At 38.6% G+C, this 25488-nt stretch overlaps 1 long non-coding RNA gene across 1 annotated transcript; it reads left to right on the top strand.

The window, feature by feature from the left end:
* Nucleotides 1–2259: 2259 nt before the first annotated feature.
* Nucleotides 2260–7986, top strand: LOC138105757 (uncharacterized). The gene is made up of 4 exons (XR_011148665.1): nucleotides 2260–2325; nucleotides 4609–4760; nucleotides 5403–5482; nucleotides 7917–7986. It is a non-coding gene; the product is annotated as an uncharacterized lncRNA (long non-coding RNA).
* The last annotated feature ends 17502 nt before the right edge of the window (nucleotides 7987–25488 follow it).

Genomic DNA, 25488 nt, shown 5'->3' with positions numbered 1-25488 from the left:
CTTTTCATAGGATGACACTGAGAGGTTCTACAATGGAGCCTGAAGAAAATTTCTAGGTTTTTTGATTTCAGTGTAAATCATGGCATAAATATGTCTACACTTCCTTTGTAGTAAATAAGTCAGATGAGCTAGATGGCTTTAAAGTAAATACACAGGAAGCATCAGACCAAGTAGAGAAGCTGTGTTCATAAGTCACTCAGACTGATGGTGTTTGCCTGGGAGCTCTTAGGGAACTCATATGTGAAATTGCAGAACTGCTGACCAAAGCATGCAAACTGCTTCAAACACCCTCTGTGATGGAGGCCTGGCTGACTGCCAGCATCACTCCTGTAGCCACAAAGTTTCTAGAGGGTACCCTGGAAACTGTAGGCTGGCTAGGCTGATCACTCCTGGTGAGGTGGGAGAGTCCATAATGAGGAGTGAATTCTCTTATTCCAGAAGTGAACAAAGTCTTTTGGGCAAAAGAGGCATCAGGGCTTATGAAAAGGGGAGTCTGGTCTCACTGATATGATAGAGTTTTGTGGAAGTGTCAACAGCGTGTAGATAGAAGTGATCCACTGTATTTTGCATTGGAGTTTTCAAAAAGCTTCTGGCAAGTTTCCACGCTAAAGGTTCCGGAGGAGCTGTTAGAGGGATTTTGATGTGAAGCATTAGATGTACATGTGTATATGGAGAACGTACCCGAGTCAAGGGACTCTTCCAACATGCAGATTGTGTACAGCTTCATACAGCATTTTCCAGCTTATGTCTGCATAACCATGAAATTAGCTTTCATGGTTATGCGGATATATTTCATCTCTCATTAGTCAGACTGCCTAAAAATCACCTGCTAAAAATAAACTGGACATGTTATAAACACCATTACAGGGTCCTGACTGCATCATCCATCTTTTATGAGCCTCTACCATCTTTCTCTGTACCTCTTCTTTTCCCTTCAGGGGTATGACGCAGCTATATGACCTTAGACCAGTCTGACATGAAAACAGCAAAGCTGTGAAAAAGAGCTGTGAGAAGCCCTCACTCACACTGTCCACTCCTGCATCCTCTATGCTGTAATCTGAGAGCTTCACTGAAGCTGCAACCTTTGCTCAAGCTATTTTGTAGATATGCTGTGCCTGGCCTTGTACCTTGCCTATGGCAGCCTTGTCTTACTGCCTTCACTTCTGGCTTGATCTCAGACCTCCCTCATCACTACAGACTTGTGGCAATCTGTGGTCTGCTGGCTGCATGCGTGCATTGTCCTGCTCTTCAGGCAGGAATACTGCGGGCCTGTGACCCTTGCTAGTGAGCAGCTGCATCTGCCTCCCTTGGTGTGACCCTCAGCTACCCACTTGCCTGGCAGAGCAGGCTGCCCGTGCTGCTCCCTGGCAAGCCCCCCTTGCCTGCACCAGTCACTGCATTTACCTGCGCAGTGTGGAGTGGAAGTTTGTGACGGACATCAATAGAAATGGGCTCCCTTTGGGTTCTTGTAGGTCCTTACAGAACCACATTTTAAAGTAGATCACCATTAACTTTGTTTTCTTCATATTTCAGTTACTTAGGTTAAAAGCAATGCACTTAAAAGACTGTAGGCTGTCTGAATTTCTTCAGAATAAGATAGAGTGAAACCCTGCAGCTAGAGATTCCAGCTTTGTCTATGCTTTGAAGTGGAGGAAGTATCCAGATGGGAGTATGTATAGCTCTATATCCTTAGGGCTCTTTTCTCCCATTGACATTCATCTGAATAGCCACTAGCTACATCTCCTAAGTTCCCATTCATAGGCAGATATGCCTAGGCTCCCGAAACTTCTATATATGGACAGATTGCTCCTGATCATGTGTCATTATATCGATAACAGAAAGAAAACAAGGATTGTATCTGAAATCTCGTAATGCAACAGGCTGACACAAAGTAAAGAACTGCAATTATCTCTGCATGATTTTGAAAAGAATAAGGAATAAATAGTATTTTTTCATCACTGGGCTGTGTCTGGTGCTTTTTAGCACTCTGTTTGGAGGAAATATCAAATGACACTGTCCTGAAAAAGAGCAAAAGGAGTGCAGACCTAAGGTCCCTTTCTGTCAAGCTTGAAAAATACTCCTTTTTGTTGCCAGTGAATACTGAGAACAATACGAACAAAGGGAATATCATTTACAGGATGGTGTCAAACTGCATCAAGTAAAATAACCTGAAGGAATACCTTCATGTTATATTCACTCATGTTCCAGCATGTGTTACCTCTTGCATATAGAAACAGAGGGTTTATTTTTCTTCTCAGGGAGAGAAGAACTCACAGCTCTCACAGCTCCCACTCACAGCCCTTTGTGCTGAAGTTTACATTATTGGTGAGTATTGGGAAAAGGAGAAACTTTATATGAATACACTGTCATTGCAGTTAAACTGCAGAACATAGAATTTGAAAACAGAAAAAGTGGGGTAATTGATTGCTTTAGGATCTTTAAAACAACATGCACATGCATGGAACCAGATCTGACCTGAAATACCAAGAGTATTAATTTAGAACAATTCTCTGGAAATCCCCTAGAATTATGGTAACTTCATGGCTCAGATCACAGTATATATGAGTATGAACATGAGTAGAAAAGTAGTGAAAAAAACACTAACACTGCTCCTTTTTATTTTGAATCTGAAAACACCTTGTAAAAAAGCAACATCTACAAAAATACAAAAGAAGTTATAGGTGTAAGGTGAGTTGTAGAGCCCTGTCCCCACACTTGTGAACTGTGCAGCACAACCCTGCCTTCAGACAGGTGTGGTCATACAGAAATGAATGTTTATCAGGATTTTCTGGGTGCAGAAGGGATCACAGTCACACTCTTTACGTGCTGCCCTGCATTTCAAAAGTGAAGGCAGAAGATTGGTTAGGGCACCTATGTTTTTGTGTTCACAACTCATGGCATGAGGATGCTCAAACATTTTTTGATACAGCTCACAGATGCAGAGCCTTGTACATATTCTTTACATGAGATATATCTGACTTGGTCTCAGTCACATTCTGGCTGTAATATGCACTTCCAGTGACAGATGAATATCGAAATTTTTTTCAACATAGAAGTAGACATACAATTTTTAAAGAGCTCATAGCACAAACAAAATCAACAACTTGCAAAACCATTAGCTTATGCTATTTTTTCATTGTGGTGGTGTTACCTACTCTGTCCTTGGTTCCATACCCAAACATTTGTAAAACTTGCTAGTTGAGGTATCTGTTACGTTTAGATTATTAGAGCTCTGGGATAAAGAAATAGCTTTTATTGTATTTCTTGACAGCACTTAGCTCAGTGGGATCTAATGTGAAGTAGAACTGCAAGATGCTGCTGTAAAACAAAGTATAAATAATTGTACAGGTAAAGGAGACCTGTTAACAATTTTTTTTCCAAAAACACTTCAAATGTGTTACACCAAAAGAAGTGTAGGGGTACTTACTCCATCATGCTGTACAGACAAAGGGAGGTTGTTATGAACTTCAAATTTCTCCAAATAATTCTTTTGGGTATCAGACCTCATAAATTGCAGACATGCAGCCAAATCTCCCCATCTGCTTATATTTTCTAAATAACACTTTAAGCTGCTTTTACCTTAAAAAGTGGTGAATTTAGACCATTTCTTTGCAGCATCCACTAAATCTCCCTAGTAGGAAAACTCTTCTGATATTCAGCCCAAATTTTGCCCTTCCTTAATTTAATCTTTTCTGTTTCTAAACCCTTGAGAGTGCCTCCATATAACTCTTCTCAATAGCTGTCATTCCTCTCCACATAAATTATTAGGTGGCAATGTTTGATCCTCTCTCGTGATTTTTTTATTCTTATACCTCTAAGAATCTTTCTTTCACCATCTTTCTGTGATCATCTGTATTGCTACTCCTTCCAAATTAACATTATCTGAAAAGAAATCAAACTTCCATGTGTTTTTTTTTTTTCCCCTGTGAAGAACATTGCTAAGGCAGGGCAGGCAATGAATGATAAATATCATACATTCTTTCTGTTTGTCTTCTTGGTATGATATGACTTCCTGGATGAGAATGAGAGGCTTTCTAGGAGGAAATGACATGAACATAGGGAAGCAGGCAATGGTAACAAAGACCTACCATTTGTACCAGTATCTAATTGGTAGAGCAAGGGGGGAAGAAGAACCTCAGACATGCATTTCGAGCAGGTTAAACAAAAGGCTATTCCAGGGCCCCACGCTCAGTCTGAGTAGAGCTTTACCAACCATAAAGCCATTCTCAAACACTGAAGCTCTCCTCAGAGAACATGGTAAGTATGTCTCAGGTGCCCAACACCAGTCCCCCTAGACATTTATCTCTTGTGTCACCTCCATCTTTACTCTGTGGTATTGCACTTCATTTTAAGAATTAATTGTAAATATAACTTCTCTCATGAAGTTATTACAGGCAGAAAATCCCTACATTGGATCTGTCACAGTCTTCTCATTTGGAAATTCTGTCAAAAAGAAACAGCTACAGTTTGTTTTTGTAAGTTGTGCTTATTCCTGATGCCTCTGCTATCTTCCAAATGGTTAGAAACTGTTATTCATTCCAGTATTTTAAAAGGGACTGAAGCTAGACTTTCCTGACAGTAATTACTACGATCTTTCTCTTTTTGAAGGCTGACACCACATTTCTTTCCTGTTATCTACCCGTACTTCTATCCCAGTTTCATTTATGAGAGCAGCAGGAAAAAGAGAATTATAAAGATTGAGATTTAAGTGACGAATTCCTGCTGCAGGAGAGCTGCCAAAGCTGTGCTGGGGAGGAAAGGTAAGTTCATCTGCTGCACTATGAAAGGATCTCTCATGCACATGACAGTAGAAATGGATGTAAAACGTTGTGTGTGCACACTGAGGCTTTTCATCCGACTCCTAATGACCAGCCACCATCAATTTCCTTGTCAGCTTCTCTGCAGAGCTCAGGTGTAATTTCTCAGAGATGCAAAACTGAAGTGGTGTGATGCCATGGAAGTACCACAAGTCATTCAAAGCTGTATCCAGTCATCCCAGGATGCAGGATAATCACAATATTTCACCTCTTACTCCTTATCAATTTCTGTTTCATAGGCACTATCATGCCTTTTCTCCGGAGCGCTTCTGGTGGCAGGCCTCTTTTAACATATAGTTTTGTTGAAGCAGCTCTCTGCTCCTTCTCTTTGCTGTTGTACCTTCATTTCTGCCCACTCTTCCTCCAGGACAGAATGATGGTTTTCCACCTTCGGACATAATGTCCTACAAGTGTATGCTTTACAGATCCATTGGTGATCTACAATTCGGGCCCTTCAGATCAGCAAATTTCCGTACTTCTTGAACTGTCCACATCTCCCCTCCTGTATTTTGTCTTTAAATCACATATTTCCCCCTCGCCTCCAGCTGTAGCCCTAAACAATAATTTCTTTCAATACTTCTGCAGGATGCCACACAAAAGAGTAGCTTCAACCATATGATCAGTGAAGAAGAACACCTCCTTTGGGATGCCTGTACTCAGTTACTGTATCTTTATTCCATTATTTCAGTCACAACAGCTGCTGGTTTGTTTGGGTTTTTTAATTTTTTACTTTTAAAAAATGGATAAATGATCCCCAGTCTCCAACTCTTATTCTTTGGTCATCGGTTGGTTGGCTTGTGAGCTTTAGCCTTGGTTCGACTTATTTTCCTAATTAGTCTTATCACTGAAAACTGTGATCAAAGATCTTCCTCACCTGTTCAGTACAATTCAGTACACACAGTACCTGACAGAGCAGCAAAAAACCTACTCTAGCAAAATCACTGGCACTCAGGGAGAGAAACAAACTTAGCAATCACAGAAAAAGGTTTAATTCTTTTCTATAAAACATAAGCAAATTCTAACTCCACCTTTTCTGTCGTATTTGCTGACCCTCCTATACATCAGTTGTCTGCCCATTGGTTTCACTGTGTTGCAGTTCCCTGAACTACCCTTACAAATAATCACAAGTCACTTCTGCCTAATGATGACAAGATTGTTTCTGCTTCATCTGTGCAACAGAACTCATCCTCACCCTGCTTCTGTGGATACTGATGCTCAACCTATTTCTGGATTTGAGGAATGCTACTATGTGAATCAAAATGATTTGCAAGAGCAGCCTGTTTTAGTGCCTACAGAAATAAATGAGATTATTTCTTTGGTATTCAATGCGCATTAAATTAGACCTTTACTGAATGGTAGAACATTTCTTACGATCCAGAACAACTTAACTTAATGAACAATGCTGTTTTTCAAGTGTAAACTCTCAACAGTTTTCCCTAGAGGAGAATCTAGGATATATAAGGGCATTTGTTTGTTGTTTTTTTTTTTTTTTTTGTCAACACTGATAAATTCATAAAGAATTCTAGACTCCTCTAGGGAGAATAGATTCAAATTAAAAATGAAAAGTTACAGGGACTTGTGTGCATTCAAAGCTTGTGTTAATTTTAAATAGGTAATAGGTATTTTTAAAGTTCAGAATATTTGGGGAAAAAAGGACAACTAGTACGTATTTGAGAGAAATTGATTAAAACTAGCTGCAATTACAGGGACCCATCCACCCATGTAAAGGATGGAGGATACAGCAAGAAGCAGCCTTATATCATTGTCATTGCTTCAACTACTTACAGCTTAATAGTATGGAAAAAAATAAATGAGACCGAAGGAAAAATGGAGATGAGAAGAGCAGAAGTGTGGGAGGAAAATGAAAGAGAACAGAGTATGTTTTCTACCTATTCTGTGTGCTAGAAGGGTCATTTTTGGCTTTAAAGTAAAGGTTCAAAACATTTAGGGATAAATACATCTCTGTTTTTAGCCATCCAGAGAAAAAATGGAGCTGAAGCAGGGATAAAATTTTCCTCCAGATTCCTGGGAATTAAAATCCAGATCCCAGCAGGAATGGTTAAGCCTTCCATAAATTTGGAGAAGATTTCCAGCTTACTGCTCTTGAATCTTTCCATTCCTGGCCTGAATTCACTGCTGGGCACCACTAGCACTCAGAACATAGCAGAGGAACCACCTGATAGGAAGTTTGGAGAGGGGATGACATCCACTGAAGGTAATAACCCTGGTGACTTCACTTCATCCCCAGGCAAACTCAAGTGGCACCGTTGAGAGACGGGGGCTTGGTTAGGGCAGCAGGTAAGGCAGGGTTGCACTGTTTGGGGTGTTTTCTCCTGTGGGATCCTTGCCAAAGCCTAAAGCCCAACCTTAATCAGGTGTTGTAGAAAAATATATATCCTTGCTGCTCTCACGGGCATGTTACCCCTGCCCACAGTAGGGACCTAAATCTTACTGGCAGTTTTAGAAAGGGAGTCCTGCAAGCTCTAACAGTATTCCTTTGCCATCTTTAGCAGAAGTTCCTGTCACCATCCAATGCTGCCAATCCCTCTTTCTTCACTGCTACTACAGCATTGCAGGCATGTCTTGGAGGTTATTCTCCTTTGGTTTGGTCTGGCAGTTACCTCAGCCAGCTGAACTCAATCTAACAACATGTAGTATATAATCACATCTAAATTTGGACTCAGATTCACAAGTTTCAGGCATATCACTATTTAGGATGCATTTAGAATGACATTTAATATGAAATAACCTAGAAACTGAAGAAGCTGAATATAAGCGTTGAGTCCTATCTGCGGTTCCAACAGAGCTGTGCCCTAAGATAGCTAGAAATTATATGGGCAAAAAATAGAAAGCTTCAGTAGACTGTAGCCAATTTACCACTGCTGCCAATATTGAATTACAGCTCATTCTGAATTTAGCTGTCAGTGATATATGGCATAGTAAATATGCCTGTTACGACTCTAGGACTAAGACAGTTTGGGGAAAGTTGCCTAAAGAAAAATCTCACTTGTATTTTAATTATTTTTTAAAGATATTTGTTTGCTTGATAAAGGATTTTGTGTACTATGAAGTCTACTTCCTCAACCAAGCAACTTCCAGTGCAAAATCTTCTTCTAGGTGAATGGAACACACTGCATCAGTACACAGCAGGCATTTGCAGAGTACACTTAGATATATGAATTATGAATAAAGTAGGATTTTAGCTCTTACAGAATTTTAGAGCAATTTAGATTTCCTTTCTCCATGTTAGATTAGCAAGCAATGTTGATTCAAATCACTCATTTTTTTAAATTGAAATATGTTTGCGTTTCTTCAGAACCATCTCTCCAATATCCTTTTTCCTTCTCTGCTGAAATATAAACTATACCTAATCTTCCAACATGTCTTTTCTTAAATTACACCTCCTGTTTCCTTCCTCTTGTAAAATGAATCTCACTTAAGGTTTTATAGCAAATATGGTAATGAAATAGCATAATTTCTCCCTGCTTCTTTTTTTTTTTTTTTTTTTTTTTTTTTTTTTTTTTTTTGGGGGGGGGGTTTGGGGGTGGTAGGGGCTAGATGGGAAGAAATTAAGATAAATTCACATCCCTTGCTTTCTGGGATTAGATTTCATTTTCCCTTCCAAGATACTTGTGAGCTTCCTTAAATGAACATTTGCATTTTCTTTCTTGAGTAGCGCATTCTTGCTCACCTCTGGCTCTTTGGCAAGTCACTACAATTCCAAGAGTTTCGCAAAGTGTTTGTAGGCTTGAGCAGAATTTTTTTAAAAAGAACTGATAAAACCCCTGCCTTTTTTATCCTACACTTTTCTTCTTGCTGATCTGGTTGCAATTCCACTGTACAAATATGTGAAATGGCAGCAGTGAAAGGCATAATATATTCTGGCAGGCAATGTCATGGGAATGAGTGCTGAAGGCAAGAGAAAGTACAACTGATTTTGCTACCAGGGAAACCCTGGCATGGAAGAGGATGTCTACTATCCAAAAGAGTTATTCAGTAATTTGCAAGCATCAAAAGTGATACTAGAGTGTCCTGACCATCTTCTGGGACATGGTGTCCTGAAATACGATGAGAATTAACAGATAACCACTGCCAAAAGGGGATGTCCTTTACCCCTTTCCCACTCCCACATGTTGTCCGTGCTGGTGCTCACTTTATCCTCTTTGACAGCCTCTTTAATTCACTAACTTCAGGGGAAAGAAAGAGAATTGAACATTTTCTGTTACAACAGTGAGTCAAAGTGGCTCACAGAAGGTCTAATGAGCTCTAGAGGTGGAAAGGGGAGGGCACAGAGTTAGGAAAACAGGGAAGGAGAATGATAGCAGCATTGGTAAGGGAAGGAAAGGGTGAGGACAGAATCAACCACAGTTTGGTGTCAGCAAATTTAAGATTAGTGCTGCTGCCTATGGCAGCAGAATTGTCTTATGAGGTGACTAAATAAATGGTCTCTATTTTTCTCTGTGAAGTTTGGAGCTCTACAGTATGATATATGATGGCAGAAACCCAGCAATGGCAAACTGCTATAATTCTATCAGGTACCTTGTGGAAAATTTTTCTTTAATAAGCTTAACCATAAAAACAAACAGCAGAATTAATCCCCAAAATCTAAACAAAAAAATATAGTCACACAGATCTAGGACCAACTCATGTTTATACTGAGAGCACAGCCAAGGCCTCTGGGAATAGTGCAATTCGAATATTAAGTAAAAAGATCAGAAGACATCAGAATAAGGGAGGTAACAGACTTCAGAGTGCTGGACCTCCTCTCAGGCCCAGGGATTGTGATGCCCTGTTAGGAAGCTGATTGCTCTTCCTTTCCTTCCATCTCTCTGACCTTCGTCCTGAAGAAATTTCAAGAGGATTCATGGCTTGTAAATGTAATTATGACTGAACCAGCATACTAGAGGAGAGATGAATTCATTTGAGCTCTCAACCTTTTAGTGCCTTCATTCCCTTGTACCCATGCTCCTGGGCAAAATAAAAGTATAAAAACATTGTTGGGCAAGTTTTGATGTAGGTCTTTTGTCAGGAGGTTTTTGTTTGTTTGTTTGTTTTTGTTTTTGTTTTTTTTTCTAATTTGTTTGTTTGTTTTTATAAGAAATACAAATACAAAGGCAATCTATGTTTTTTTATTAAAAAAGATTGATCAAAACTTTCTATTAGATCCAAAAGGGAATTTGAGTATGTATTAGATTTTTGGATTAAAAGGTAAGTGACACTTTACATCCTTGCAAAGGAAGAAAACTCAAGGAAATATCAAATGCAATTGCTTAATATATTAGTTTCTTGATTATTTTAGAAGAAAATTGTTACAAACTCCAAAAGCTATTGTTTAACACATAGAATACACTTTCTAAGTAGAGATTATTTTCTAGAAACCATTCAAATTCTAAAAAAGGTATTAATGATTTTTAAATTATTTAATTTAGTCAAGGTGCCCAGTTTGAAACCACAACATTCAGATCAGGTTATTTCATAACTGACCAAGTTTTTGCAGTTCTGGAGAGTGACATAAACTATAGGGTAAGTGATTATTCCTTAAATAATTGAATCCCTGCATTACTGATTATTTTCTGTTTGTATATGTTGTAATATAAAAGAATCACAATCATTCTATCATAGCTGTGGTTTTGTGATAATCGTAATGGAATGACTAAACTGGTTTCTCACTGGGCATTTTGACACCTCCTCTCACCAAGCCACTTTCAAAACTGTGATCATCTTCTGGGTGGAGAGAAAAGTTAAATGTCCTCCCTCTCTCCTTGCCTTCAGAACAAAAAAGGACTTGAACCAGTAGTAGGTTTGTCTGTATTCTGTATTACTGTTGCACTGAAATATGACACTTGTGTGTCAGAAGTTTTCTGAGGGGGATGACCTTTAAAAACCTCAGAAGAAGAAGAGCTGTGAAGACCATGGAATCATAAAATGGTGTGGGTAGGAGAGACTTTCGAGATCATCTAGCTCTAACTCCCTGCTGTGTGCAGAGATGCCATCCACTAGACCAGGATGCTCAAACTCCCACCCAGCCTGGCCTTGAGCACTTCCAGGGATGGGGCATCCACAACTTCTCTGTGCAACCTGTTCCAGTGCCTCACCACCCTCACAGTAAAATATTTCTTCCTGATATCTAATCTAAACCTAATCTCTGTCAGTTTAAAGCAATTTTGCCTTGTCCTATCACAACATGCCCTAGTGAAAAGAAGCTGTTCGGCTTTCCAGGAGGCCCTCTTTAGGTACTAAAAGGCTGTATAAAGGCTCCCCTGAGCCTTCGCTTCTCCAGACCAAACAACACCAACTCAGCCTGTCTTCACAGGAGAGTTGTTCCATCCTTCTGATAATTTTTGTGTCCTCTTCTGGACTCACACCAACAGCCTCAGTGTCCTTCTCATGCCTGGGGTGCCCAAAGCAGGAGGCAGCACTCCAGGTGGGGTCTCATAAAAGCAGAGTAGAGGGGGAGAATCACCTCCCTTGACCTGCTGGCCATGCTGCTTTTGATCTAGAAGATTTCTACAATAAAATTTTTCCTTCAACATAAAATACGAATCGAGCTCCAAACTAGAGAAAAGCTCTCAGAGCTGTTCAGCCTCACTTGATGTTTAACACGTACACTTAATGAATGTCCCTGGCAATGTGGACTGCAAGTCAGGAAATTTATAACCATGTTGGAAGCAAGAGATTGGAGGTTATTATGTTCCTCAGATGAGAAGGAAAAGATCATAATAAAACATTAAGCTTTTTGTCATGAGATGAGGGAGCAGGTGTAACTAGGAATAGATGAATCCTTAGTTCATAAGCATTAACTCCCAATCAGAACAAGATTTAAAAGTCTAATTGTGAAACAGAGAAACAATACATCTTGCACATGCTAGTTATTCTGCTGCATTAAAAACAAGTAAGATATTTGCATTTTCAGAGCCCAGAACAGGGAGATGCTGAAAATTTGTAACTAGACTAAAATATTTGGAGTAACCCCTGGAGTTGGGAATCTGAAGGATGCCCCTTTGACTTAACCCACAAGTGTTATGAGATTCTAAGGAGCAAATCTAAACCAGATATTGTATTTTAGCAATATATTTGGGGGTGCCAGATTTTCCCATGAGGACCTCTTGACAGTTCAGGTCATTCACAAAGATATTTGTGAAACTTCAAATCAGAATGCAAAACCTGTGTGAAAATTCAAATAAGAAAACCACTTCTTTTGACCTTCCTCCTTCAGGGAAGGCAGACACTCTTTCTAGGTCTGACTACCAAAGACTAAATAGTACAATTAAATTGAAGCGTTTTCACTTTTACTTTAGTGAGGTGTCCTGCTTTCCTACCAGACTACCCTCGTATCCGTGAAAGAGTGGAAGGAAATAGAGATTTATCATATGTTTATTTGGCTGTAGGATGAGAATTAAAAAACAACAATAATTTAGGAAAACACTTCACCATTTTATATGCCAAAGAGGGAAAGCTAACATTTTCACCCTAGCTACTCTCCTAGGTTGTATTCTTCTAAAGCTTTCCATGTTCAATTTGGCCAGCTTGCCTTGAGATTCCTGATTGCATTTTAAACATTGCAGTCATCATTACATTTCCCCCACTCCATGATGGTAAAATTTACCTCCCTGAAGTGTAAGAATAGATAGGGAGATGGGTTTTGCTGTGCTCTTAAGCAGATATCAGATACCTTTCAAGGAGACCAGCTGTCCAATCAAATCAGAATACTGTAAACTAAGTTTAATATAAGGCAAGTATGCCACCACTTACCTATCAATGAATTCCTTATGAAGAGTTCAAGATGTTCAGGGACCCTTAGTGTAAGTTATCTGGAGTTTTGCTTAACCCTGAGAAGGGTTGCACTGACCCTAAAAAATCATAAGACCTTATAAAATATTTTTCTAGTGACCTGTTCTGAGAAACAAGTCTGACACAGGATTTGTGAAAATAACATTTAAACTAATATTAGTAAAAGAACTCATCAAGTAGAAAAGAACCTTTTGAAAAGGGAAGCTCTGGGGCTTTAATTATCATCCTGAAGCAACCAAGGAAGCATCATTTGCTTGTGCAACATTCATTACTGTGATGCAGGTAAACCAGAATGAATCAAGAATGGGGTGATTAAATCTTGAGCCCTACATTTCAGAGTATTATTGACTCATGGGTGGATTTCTTGGCTTCATTTTGGCAGTTTATATAGGCTGACACATCACATCCATTATTTTAACACAGTTTTTGTGTGTGTGAATTATAACTACTCTGACTGACTGGTTGTTCTGTAATGTAATGGATGTAGACAAAGGCTGCCTAAGGTAGAATACTTTATTAGGTCAATTAATATACCAGCAGCATCTTGTTCCTGGGTTAATCATTGGACTAAACCTTTGCATTTAAATGTGGCCCTTGCCATAAAAATTACTCAGGAAAATGACATTTCAGTCATCTATGTTTATTCCCTTCCCATGACTTACACATGACATTTGCTCAGTTTGTAAGTCATAACTTGATTTTCCAGGTGTCAAAACATCATGCTCAACTTGACATAAAAAAAATATCTATCTGTGATGTCTTACCATCTACATGTCACTTAACTGCAGTCATAATTCTGAAACTGCAATTAAACTGTAAGGTGGCTTTGGGGTTTTTGGGGAGGAGGGTGTTTGTCTTTTTCTGGATGATGCACAAGGCAGAACATCTATCTTGTCTTCCCACAGGACTTACTAATTGTATTAGTTTGTATTGTCTGTAACTATCCCATAATTCATATGAGAAAGGGTTCTTTCTGGTTTTTGGAACCATCAATTCGCAGCTTTCCTTTCTGAAAGGGTATAGAAGAAAAGTCAGACAGACCTTTCTGTCTGAAGGGAAGGGGAAGGAGCCATTGAAGCTGAATGATTATGTTTGTGAAAGAGTAAATGCCAACGACCTGGACATAGATAAATTTAGACAAGGAATTTCACCCCAGGATCACCTGGCACTAGGAGATATAGCAGGAGGAGAAGCCTTCTAAAATGTGCTCCCAACAGCTATCCAAGTAATTTTCGGATGTTGTACCTTTAGGCGAAACTTAACACAGAAGGGTTAAATTTGTCAAAAGGTGCCATAAGAAGTGTGTTCATACAGGCAGGTTCTCAGCAAAATTATTGTCTTTCTCTGGAATTATTTTTAATTCTGCTGAAATAGTGTATGTTGTTAGATTATATACATTCCCAAGCACTGGAATATGCCTCAGTAAACATCAAATAGAAATTAATAGCCTTAGAAATTGCACTTGTAGCTAGGTTTTCTTTTGGTTTGTGTGATTTTTTTTGTTTTGTTTCTGTTTTTTTTTTTTTCAGTGAACTTGTGGAAAGAACAGAGGACATTTAAGACTTGCAGCGAGTCTCATTAAAAAAAGTCAAAATGCACCAGTAGCTGCTGTCTCTCAGCATCTGAGTTAATGCAGTTTGTATTCTCAAAGTGTTAAGGAAAGAATTGTAGATATCTCTGCATTTTATAGCTATTGGTAAATTATGACTTTTTAATGGCAATGACTTATACCAGAACTACAGATATCAGCCCAAAGAGCTGCTTACTGAAAGAAATGAATAGATTTTCACTTAATATCTGAGACTGATAAATTAATTTTCACAATTTTATTCCAGACATCAAAATGAAACACCATATACTTAAATATATGCGACCAATATTTTGGAAATATGCTCTAAAATGTGTAAAGCTTACTCTACCACAGCAGCATTTCCTTCAGAAAGGCAAGTATTGTTATCTGGAAGCTTCAGTGTTTATCTCCCTGTTCAAATATTACGCAAGATTTATAATCCCGCTGTTTTATATCAGACTGCTAATCAGGAAGCTTAAATCAATACCTCAGACTATTAAGTACCTTTAGAGAACAGGTTTACAGTGATAAAGGTAGCACAGCAGAACAGCCTGATTCTGCAGTTTCACCTCATCGCCAAAATACCTCGGAAACTGTTACCTAGGAAGAGCAAACTAAATATTGTGGCCTTCAAGAATGGCTTCATTGCAAAGCCCCTTAGAGCAGAATGAAGAAACCACAGCTTGTGGGCTGTGCATAGAGGCAACATTACCTCATATAAAATATAAACTTGTTATTTTTTCCCTCTCCTTTATTATTAGGTCATGCAAAGTTACGGACTGATGCAAGACTGACCAGAGAGTTTTGAAAAATCCATTTCTAGGACAAGAAAAAGTTTCCAGCTCTCTGTTACAGGGAGGTCTAAGGAATTTTAACGATGCCAGAAATATCAGACAAGGCTTTTGCTGCTCTGGAGCAGAAAAGGAGATGTAAAAGAAATCATCAGACTAAACTATTTTTTGCATAGCTTCACTATATTCCCCTGAAAACAGTCATATCTATTTTGAGATTTTCCCACCTCACTTCCATGGGAATTACCCAGTTTAATCAAATTATTGCCCTACCTTGTCTAAAATCCTGTACTGGATAATAATTTCTTTTGGGAAGGGAAAGATGTCATCAAGCACTTGCCAGTTATGACATTTCAGCTCCAGCAGAGAAAAGTAATTTCCTGACCCAGTTGGTCCTCCAACTCCTTTCCTACTCACACTGAAGTAACTTATCTCGCTGTTTATTTCACCATGATCAAATCTGGGTAACCACAAGGTGAGGGCATCTAAGCAAGTCTCTATTGTAAATTCATGCATCCCAATTATCCTCGGGTTTTCCATGGAACAAAATGGGTGGTCAGAACAGAACTATACCTGTAGCCTATTAATGATTCCTAACTATATCTTCCTTGAAAAATTGTTTTGCAAAAGCTATATGCTCAATTCAGACCTGCTTCAAGGAGGACAAGAAGATTCAAAAAACACCAACATGGACTTTCTACATTAAGAAGAATTCACTCTGTATGAGGAAAGGAGGTTTATGTTTTCATTCATTCATTCTGGCATTTCCAAAAGAAAGAAAAAAAAAAAAAACATTCTTAAAACTACAATCTCCACAGAAGTCTTCATTATCCCTTGGGCAGAATCTGTCCAAAGTGCTTAATCTTTATTTTTGTAACCAAGAAGAAACTAGAGCAAATACTGAAGCTGGGGTTGAATTCAACTCTGCCAGCTAGAACATATAGCCCAGGTTTTCCAGAGGGAAAAGCAACAATGCTCTCAATTTTATTTGCCGGCAAAGAAACTGTAGAGGAACAAACAGGGCAATGAGGGTAAAAATTTCAAGGAAATTGCTTAAAATTAAACATGACTTCTAAGTTATCACAAAAAAATTTCCATTTAAAGAATTCTAAATTTTGACAATATGTACTACGGTAGCAGTGTCCAGCCTGATGTGATGTGCATAAATATTTCTTTAAGCATATTTTAATTTATCAAATTTGAACTTGTTAAAACATTCTGAATTTCTTGAAACAACCCCCTTAGAAATAATTCTTTTCTAAAATGAATAGATTTACAATGCCAAGAAAAATCCTAGGAAAAAAAAAGGCAACTTAATCACATATCAATTAATCTAAGAACTATTTTTTTAAAACCAGAATTTGCTGTAGAATTGATGTTAAGTATGCTACAAAGCAAAGCCTCTCTGTAATTAGTGACTAAAAGCTTTCACAAGTGACATCTACCTCCAAGTAAAACATTTTTCACCTGTCTCATTATGTGTGGAAGAATTTAAGATGGATGAAAAAGTAGCTTTTCACTTTTGTCTTATTTTTCAAGCTGTAATTGTTGCCATGTGTTAAGTAGACAGTTATTGGACAGTGATCCTCAACTCCCCTTCTAGGTAGGGCTATTAAGAAAGAATATTTCTGTGCTGATGTAGCAAGTTTCTAATTTTTTTCCAGATTATTACTGGTAGTACTTTAGTACACAGGTAAGGACCCCGCGTCAGAGCAAAGTTTTCTGCTACCATAGGGCTTAAAGAAGTAGGCAAGACACAATGGAGAGATCTGAATGACCCACTTCTTGGGTCTTAACAAGGCACCAACTTTGCTGCAGAAAGAGGAAAATCCTGTCCGGACCATGGCTGTGGCTCAGCTCACTGAGCCACTACTGGGAGCTTTATTTCAATATGAAATTACATTTGAAAGACAGAGCATTGGGATCCAGCCTGAGCACTCTTTACAAATGAGGAGATGCAGTGAATGCTTTTCACAGCAGAGGATTGGGAGCCAAGAGTCTGTCACAGCAGTGAAGACAGACAGTGTCACAGCGTAAGAAATACTGTCTGCAGCTGCATTCTGCATGCACATCCTCAGGGCAAACGCACATTTTCAAAGCCAGAGAAAAGTAACCTGCAGTAGTTGAGGGCCCAAACAAAGGATGCCAGGATGACACATTTTAGTCGCTTACATAGACAAGAAAGGCATTATCTTAATAATGACAACTTATCAGACATTGCTGTTCCCTAAATGTGTGACTCCAAGGAATAAAGATGATGTCTAATGCTAGTCTGAACAGTGGGAACAATAATGGTGGTGGTGTTGATGAGGGCTTGGTGGAAAAAATAAGAATTTTATTTTTACCATTGAGATTGCTAGTGAACAGCTGCAGAGACAAGCTGGAATTTTGCCCTGGACCAAAAGCTGGTCTGGAAGAGAAGGCAAGGTGCAAGAATCACCAATGCAGAGGCAAGAGGTGAAATTTTACTGGTGGATGAGAGTATTCTGGGACAGAAGAAGAAAAGAAGGGGACTAAGGACAGGGATGCTCAGGACCGCACACAATTCTGCAGGAGGAGAGGAAGACCCCAAGCAGAGTACACAGTAACAACAAGTGACCTACCACCGGAAAAATCAAGAGCACGAAGCTGAAGGATGTGTCCTGGGCTGGGAATGATCTAGCCACCGGAAAATCCTCTTGTCCACACAAGCTAGGATGTCGTCTCAGGATGGATGAACTATTGGTGGCTGTGGAGGAGAGGTGTGAAAAATGAAACTCAGTTGCTGTCTTTCATCCAGTATCTCGGTGGTTCCTGAAATCAAATGAGTGCAGTAGGCACTTTCACTTGCATTTGTAATAGGTGATAAACCTAATAAGCATAACTATATCATATTATTGAAATTTTGTTCCCACTAGGGTAACTATCAGAATGCTGACTTTCATACTATGCTTGCCACTCATGATAATTTTCTTGGGCCATTAATCAAGAATAGTTCCCTGAACCCACTAGGGATACACCAGTATATACACAAAACTGTTAGAAATAAAGTCAAAACTTCAATGGCTCTGTATGATTTGTTAACTTAGGATTTTTATTTCCATTTAAGCCACTAGCAAAACTTTAATCGGCATCCATGAAAAGTTAATCAGGCTCCTTTCAATAAAATGTGTGTCAGAGCATTGTGTGACATCATTCCCTGGTGTTAGAGGCCTGAAGAAATCGTTGCAGAGAGTGCATTAAGGTCTGTCTGTATGAAGTGGCTGTCACAGACACTGCCCTGTAGGATCAGGCCATGTGGTGTCTATCAATCTACAACCTGAAGATAATCCTCTCTGTGCCTCCTACACACTCTGCCTCATACCAATTTTGTGGGAGAGTAGTTTCAATGAGACTCTGTCATTCCTCTGTTGGCTAAATTCCCTTTGTGACTACTCCTCGTGAACAGGCAGCAAATTCATAATAACAGTGACTGTGGCAGAAATTCAGTTTGTAGAAAAGGCAGACATGAGGTAACATCAATTAGTCTGTACAGGTGGCTGAAAGAGAATACAAGGTTTCATGACACATTTTGAACTACTTGATGTAATTTACATTTGAAGCTGTTTGAAACAGATCCATTTTGGGGGTTTAGCAATTTGTGTGCAAAATACAAGCATCTGCATTTTTTTCTTTGGAAATGCTGAATTGGAAATATCCCTGTGAATATCCAGATGTTTCTTTTTGCTACAATCAGGTCAGCAAAGAAAAAAACAAGTCCATAATATTTCTGATAAACATTAGAAAACCTTGAAAACAAACAATAAAAATTTTTAAAAAGCAACAATACCAAGATTTTTTTCTAATTTTTTTTCCTGTAAAGTACGATTTTGGAGCAAGAATCATTACTGAAAACTTTCAAGTAGTTCTAATGCTCTAGATTTATTTTCAGATGTGATATTTATCTTTTGAGCTATGGAAGATAAAGGTCTGGATCTAGTTTGACAGTGCTGTTAGTCGAGAACCACTGAACCGAATGGGAAAACCCTAGCACAAATCAACTTTGAATAAAACCAGAATTTTAATTCTCTTAACTTGATTTTTTAACTAAGATTCAATCATTTTTAGACTCAGACCACTAGTGAAATTTTCATCAGCACTCGGGGAAGACAATCAAACTTTTGCATAAAGGTCTTTCAGTTCATCTCTATGAACTTCTTATCTTGTCTTGCTCTCAATCTGCCTGTAGTAAATTGCCCAGAGAGTTTATATATGATCATGTTGTTATATATGGAATAATATGTCTCCAGCCTTAATTTACAGAGACAGGGAGAGAGCAAGCTTTTGTGTGCATGCACAAGTGTGGCTGAGTAGCTTTCGTGCCACTGGCCTGCACAAAGGAAGCAGGATTAGTAGCTCAGTGATTGTACATTGTGAAAACTGTCAGATATTGGACAGTTTTCTTGCACAGGCCTGAGATCTGGATATCCCTTTTGCCTCTTTGAATGAGAGAATATGGTCAGGACATGATCCTTAGCCCCTGATCCCTGGTGAGCACCATTATGAGACCTTGAATATTTGCTTTATGTTGTGAAGGGAAGAGGGAAGCTGGCAAGTAGGGCTCACCAGGGTGTGTCCTCCAGGCACTGGCATTGGGCTGGATACCACACTCCTGGCAGTATGTGGACTGCCCAAGACAGCTTCCTGTGGACCTTGCCACACTCTGCAGCATCACCAGACTTTTTTAGACTTTCAGGTGTACAACTGCTGCATGAAAGAGTGGTGATATTCATCCCATCAATTCCACTGCTGAGGCAGGATTTTTCTGTATGTTCTGCTTCTGAGTATTTCCCCTGTCTGGTTTTAAATGAGTCAAAACAGAAGCACATGCTCCCCATTAAAACAATTTTTCAGCACAAATGAGCATTGATATTAGGGATTTTTTTTCATATTTTCCTCTATTCTTAGAACTGTTATGTCTGTGTTTGTTCACCCTGCTCACACGTTTACATTGTGAACAGCCTGCTTGTTATTGTAATGTTACAAATAGCACAAAGACTGAAGATCTTGAATTATGAGAAACACATTTGGATTATTCATTTGTTGCCAAAATTGCCCAAAGGATATCTATTTTATCTCTGCAGTCCCTTGATGGTAATGTTTCCTTCACTTTAACATCCTGGTATTATATATATTTTTCATCTGCTTCAGAATTAGACAGACCAGAAGTGATACCTTTGCCAATTCATCTTCACTTAGATTTTCTTCATTCAGCCTGTCAGAGACTACTGCAAAGGGGAGACAAAGCTGGAACATGACAAATAGGCACTGTGATTGTTTTCAACATGCCACAAAAAAGTAGGACAAAATATCTTAATGTTTTCCCCTTTTCCCTCATCCTTCATTCAGCAGAGATTTGCTGTCATTTATAAAGGTCACTGGCCTATGAAGCAACTAAAAAGGCAAAAACTTTTTCTTCCTTTCCAAGTATGTATTCAAGCTGCAGCAATAACATAAACCCTTTCTTAAATGCTGGGTGTCTGCAGCAACAGCTATTCACAGTCTGCTAAATAAAGGATTTTAGGGCATGCCTCATTTTATTTATACCTGCCCAAAAAACACCTGTTCTAAAACCAGATAAAATGATACTTTAGCGTAGATATTTTGAAACTGATGACAGCTCTGACAGTTTCTATTGCAACAATCATGGAATAGTTTGAAATGAGGTCATTCAACACTGTGCATAAGGCCAAGAAACAAATCAATAGATTACTATGTCTCATGCTGTACCTATTGTATATGCATTTTGCAAGTGTGGCTGATCAGCACACTCTTCCTCTCCACAAAAAAACCCTGTTTCTTCACAGAGCTCTTGGAAGCTTATGACTTTGTGTTCTAGAGGTAAAATATTTTCAGTTGGGAAGGCTGTGATAGTCACTTACAGTGGCTATATTTACCTAACTTAGACCTCCATCACAGTCCACAGGTCAGGGGCCTCAAGGAGAACAATCTCTTGTCATACATTGCTTTTCCACGCCATTGAATTCCTGATGGGAAAATAATCAAGGCAGTGCAGAATACAGAAGCAGGAAGCAACCAAAATACAGTTGCCATGATGTATTATAAACGTTTTTTCCCACTGAAATATTTCAGCTTCCAGTCAAAATATCTTACCTTTGAAATTTCTGCACTTTTCCTTCCTTACGAAAAACGAGTAAGAAAAGAAAAATTTTTAAAAAATAGCGTTTGGACTTGTGCTTGCAAATGGCTGATAGTCTTGCCACTGTACTATCAATAGACCAGGAAAGCACATTCTTAATTTTAAGTGCTTGAGTGGCTAAGTAGTCCTATTTAATTCAGTGAGGCTGTTCAAGTGCTTAAAGCTAAACATCCATTTACTAAAAACAGAGTGTACAGGACCTTGTGTCCACTTGAGAGAATGAACAGACAGAGTATTTGTAGATTTTTTTCCAAATATGCTTTTCTGTTTGTTATAAATGCTAGTCTTTCAGAAGGTTAAAAATATAGTAATGTTTGAGTTGATCCTATTGGTTTACTTTTTTTATGGAAAAGGCTTTTTTAGGTTACGAGGTAATGAAGAATTTCACAGACTTGTAAGGCAGGAATTCAGGAGAACAGGTCTATGGAAAAGTAGGATCCAAGAAAAAGGGAGAGTAAACTCCCTGAAAAAGGGAGGCCCACACATGATGCCTGTCCTCCCCAAATATGAGCGCAAGGTGCTTGTCTTAGTAGTTGCTTATGTAAAGCTGCTCCCAGTCTTTGGCAGATTTAGGGTGCTGTGAAAAATTTGAGTCCTTATGCTGCTTTGAGGAAAGTCTGCAGACTTAGAACTCAAACTCTGACTCTCTGATGATAAGGCAGAACTTTATAAATATTAACGGCAATTCCTGTTCTCCTCACCTCTCCTCCCCCTGAGAAACACCCACCAAAACAAGACCCTTACGTACTAGCTCAGATTTTCTCACTAAAAATTTTCTACAGCTTTCCCTTCATAAACCCTACTGCTTTCATTATCTTTGTGCACAAAGGCAGTTCAATGATGCCTTTTTTGTTGTTGTTGTGATGGGTAAGTGGGTCCAATTCACAGGCAGACATAGAAGTAGCTAATTACCCCGAAGATTAACACAGGATTTTGGTGACTGAGTGTAGCATGTACCAACAGGAGAAGCCTCCATGTTAGAAAGAGAGGCATGGTGTGCATCCCATGTTACAGGCACTGTGAGACTTGCACACATGGCCTCACCTGCAGGGGAGAAGGCTGATCTTGAGTCTTCTCAGTACATCTACATCATCCCTCAACCAAATGCTCAGAGACAAATGTCTTCATCCATATGAGCATTTATACCTGTGCTTAAATAGAGGGTTAAAATCTGCTGAGACAACTCTGCAGGACTGGTGATTTTATGAAACATTTTGTATAACCCTCATATGAAGTAGGGTAGTTTTTGTTATTGAAATGGATTCCCCCTACCTCATTTTTATTGTGGTAAATTCTAACAATTTTTGAGACAGCCAGGTCAGGTCTACCTCAACCTCTCAGATGATCTCCAAATTTCTAGTGCTTTAGGACTTCAGCATTATGAAGACAAACTGACATATTTTCAACAAAGGCATCTTGGTTCAAATTTCAACAAGACATTTTGAACAGTAAAGTAGGTTGGTGAACTTTAAAACAACATGACCACAGGCAGAGCATACTATGCTAGATGCATTTGATATTCTCACATCTCACCTGAATTTATCTAGAAGAGACTGGCAAAAAGCTATGAGTCTGAATGCACCTGGCACACATCGTCACTCATGACAGTACAGGAAAACGTACAGCGTAGGACAGTTTAAGGCAATTTAAACCAGTGATGCTTGAGATTATCTGAGGATCTCAACCTGCCCAGCTCTATGGATGATATACAGCAAGTGGGATATAGAATTTGCAGTGTAATTGGAAGGGTCTTATTTTTTCTGGTCTCTTTCTTCAAGTACTGAGAGAATGGAGGACGCACCTTCTGATAGCAATAAGTATAAAGCCAGTATAGGATGGTTTCTGTAATCTTCACTGTTGAACGGCCACTGCTGAATCTGCATTAAAACAACATTCCAGAAATCAACTTATTTTAGTGTTCTTCCAGTCATTAGCACCACTTGTAGTGTAAAAGGCAAGAACAGAAATAAGGTCTGGTCCTTGACTTCTGCATTTCAGTTCAGAACAACAGTGTGTCAGCACCACAAGAAAAGTATTGTTGACATTACACTGATTAAAAACTCAGACAAAGGTTTTTTAGGGAAAACCATTATTTCTTTGTTTTAAGCATGTTCTCCCCTTTTAGCTGACATCCGAATGTGAATTCACACTGGAGTAGTGTAGGTCCACTACATATCATAACCCTTAAACATATAGACAGACTAAAATCCCATAGGGACCACAGGAGTCTCATTAATGGATTTTTTTTCTTCATTTGTCCTTGTAACAGCTCGAGAAAAGCACATGAGCTAATTGAATGCTTCATGTTGCAGGTATTTCACAGAAGCACATTTCTATTGTGCAGACAGGAACCCTGAGTTCATGTCTCATGTAGGTGCCTCTCATTGAATTATTTAGTAATATGTAGGTGCAAAAACTGCCTTGCAAATCTCACTCACAGTGGCTCAGGCCAAGACCCTCAAAGGAGTATACTGACAGACTGAGAAGTCTCTGTAGGCATGAAATGAAGCTTGTGCCATGCTCAAATCCATGGATCTAACTGTGGTGTCAGTTGGAGCTGCATTACCTTGGAACCTGCATGATTCAGCACATATCTTCTAAGAACTAATAACAAAAGAAAGGAATTGAACTTTTCTCTTTCAGAGCATTAGTGAACCCTCTTCAGGACTACCTTCCTCTAATACAGCTTCTTTCCTGCAGTTGCCATCATTGGAAACAAAGATAATAGAAAAAGAGAAGGAATGAGACTAGCCCTCCACAACTTTATTATTTCTTCATGATTATTTTTTTTTATAGAGTACAATTTTTAGTAAACTTTTTGTCAAGCCTTTTCCAGTGAAAACCAGTCAGCACACAACTTAGGTTTAGCTGCAATGACTCTACCTTCCTTGAAGTGTCATAATTCTTGTTATAAATATTTTTCCTTGTGAAAAGGAAGTATAATTATTTCGCTAATATGCATGAAAATAGCGTTTGAGGAACAGAAACAATATGGTACTGTTTGACTTGGAATTTACTTCCCAGCTGTTAATAACCTGCCTACGTCTCTGGTGGAATTGTGAGTGTGTTATTCCTGTGCTTACAACAAATAGGAACTGTTTCTGAAACTAGGAGCTGGGCCAAAGGGAAAAAAGGAAGCCCAAAACACATAAACAAACCCCTTAAGGTCCATATTGTGTATTTAAATTAGTTCCCTAGAGCAGAAAGTAGTAAAAAAATCTCATGTGCATCTCATTGCATTGTTCCAACCACTATTTAGTTTTTGGAGAAAACAAAAGTTTATGACAGCCTTTTTGAAATTACATTTGGAATTACATGTACCCTCTATTGTCAAATAAATATTACCAGTGATTAGTAATATTATATATTCACCAACTTTTCCCCATACCACATGGATATGATGGAGCAAAAGTATCTTACTTTAAAAGACACTTACAAAGTGGCATTTTCCCTGATTTTCAGTTTATCATAATTGGTGAAAAACAGAGCAACTGAATGCTACATGAATAATATCTAATGCCTGGGAAATTTTGACAGTCAGTTTGAAATATTTATGTTTAGGTTATGATTTTCTAATGTATGGAAGTGACTGAAGAGTGATGGTTTGATTTTCAGAAAAGGTATATACCAGTCAAAATCTGATTTAAACCTACTAACGCCTACTTTTCTGAACTTCCAAGAAAAATACAAATTAAGGTTCTTTAAATACTTTTTTCATTATTAGATTTTACTTTAGGCAAGCAAAGAAAATTGCTTACTGACAAGGTTATGTAACTGAATTCATCACACAGTGTCTCTCCAAGCACTGCTATTGGTCAATTTTTCACAAGAAAATTTACTTTGCTGAACATCCTGAACATTAACAAGCTTAAATGTTTCAAAGAAAAGTGTAAGAAGAAGAATCAGGACATCATCAGTACTTGCTGGCCTTATATTCTTTTATTTCTGTGAACAGAGGCATTTCACTGGTGTGATCAGTAGTACCTACATTTACAAAGAAAGGTAGGTATATGAACATCTTTAGTAGAACTTGAACTTTTGCTCCAAACTTACATCAAACTCTTGTGTATTGATCTTATGGTATGAGCTGTCTCCCTAGTACAGGAAACTCCCATAACCTGTCTGAAAAAACATAGATTTATCTGTTAAATAATTAGTTTTGCTTCCCCCGACTGACTTTGGTTTTTCCTATGCTTTGCTAAAATGACACATCCTCAGCACTAATGAAGCACATACATATATTGTGCTAGACAATTTTTCTGTTTTTGAAAACACATGACAGTGCTTCAAGTTCCCTGAAGGTTGATATATTGGTCAAATAAATCTTCCAGATGGGTAATA

Source organism: Aphelocoma coerulescens, chromosome 2 (assembly GCF_041296385.1).
Source record: "Aphelocoma coerulescens isolate FSJ_1873_10779 chromosome 2, UR_Acoe_1.0, whole genome shotgun sequence".
NCBI classification, from domain to species: Eukaryota; Metazoa; Chordata; class Aves; order Passeriformes; family Corvidae; genus Aphelocoma; species Aphelocoma coerulescens.
This window is presented reverse-complemented; position numbering and strand designations above follow the sequence as displayed.